Source organism: Cynoglossus semilaevis, chromosome 12, assembly GCF_000523025.1.
Source record: "Cynoglossus semilaevis isolate Cse_v1.0 chromosome 12, Cse_v1.0, whole genome shotgun sequence".
In the NCBI taxonomy this organism is placed as follows: Eukaryota; Metazoa; Chordata; class Actinopteri; order Pleuronectiformes; family Cynoglossidae; genus Cynoglossus; species Cynoglossus semilaevis.
The window spans coordinates 3,265,318-3,266,488 of NC_024318.1; the positions used below are offsets into that span (position 1 = coordinate 3,265,318).

At 43.7% G+C, this 1,171-nt stretch overlaps 1 protein-coding gene across 4 annotated transcripts in view; it reads right to left on the reverse strand.

The window, feature by feature from the left end:
- Positions 1-1,171, reverse strand: part of kcnh1a (potassium voltage-gated channel, subfamily H (eag-related), member 1a) — a 44,129-nt gene that overhangs the window by 28,440 nt on the left and 14,518 nt on the right. The gene's annotated exons all lie outside the window — the stretch shown is intronic.

A 1,171-nucleotide genomic window follows, 5' to 3' on the forward strand; every position in this document is an offset into this window, starting at 1 on the left:
AAAAAAAAAAGCTCTCAGCAGTGGCAGGGGTGTCTTGGTGGTTAAAGAAGCAGACTTGGGACTAGAAGGTTTCAGGTTCGAATCCACCGGCTGCCGAGTTACCACTCAGCATCCCCACACACTGCTCCCCCCGGGCGCTTAAGCTGCCCCCTGCTGACTGGTGATGGTTTAACAGCAGAGGTCACATTTGGTCGTGTGTTGTGTCAAAAAAGCAGCAGCTTTTCTCCTAAACGGCTAACAGTTGTTGTTGTTGTTGTCGTTGTCGTCGTCGTCACTCTGCTGACGTCTGACTGATCCGGCTGCTTCACCGCTGTCAGCACTTTAGTTGCTGAAGTGTTGAAAGACTAGAAAGACCCGGAATGCTGCTGTGGCAAAGGCGGCTTTGACCGCGAAAGTCCAACAACGGAGAGTCTCTGTGAGGAGTTCTGCAGCGTTTCATGTCGCTGCGTGTAACAGCAGGAGTCTCCGCTGCTGCACCGCGCGCATGTGTGTGTGTGTGAGACACACTGTGCCATCACAGCACTCTACACCAGCAGGACATCACGAGAGCAACACACACACGTATCATGACATGTGGAACATTTAGGAACACAGGCCGTGATGAAGCATAGAACGAAAACCAGCAACAGGACTGAGAGGATCCATTTAATCAATCACTGTGTCTGTGTCTGTGTCTGTGTCTGTGTGTGTGTGTGTGTGTGTGTTCTCCAGGAACGTCTGGACCTGATCCAGGACCAGCACCTTCCAAGCCAAACCATTTCCAATCAGCAGCTACAGATTTGAGGAATGTTCCTAAAATAGATTTCTTCAGTAATCCCTATTTTTTTTCTTGTCGTTGGCCACTGCAAAAAATAAAAATGCAATTTAAAAAAAAAAAATTTTGATTCTGGTCTATTTTCTAAGATCTTGTTTCTAAAATGCAGCTAATTTTGGTGCTAATGTGAGGCTCTTTGTTTACATGTATTGTAAATGTAGCACATGTTGGTCATTAACATCACTGCTATTTGTTTATTTTATAAAACTGACCTTAAATGTAGCGATTTCTAAAGTTTAATTATTTCTAATTATTTCATATTTTTTAGCTCCTTTTGCTGCAACATTTTTAGAATTTTAAAAAGTTCTAAAACAACCTTAAAAAGTCCTGAAGCGAAGGGACCGTGTAGAAATATAC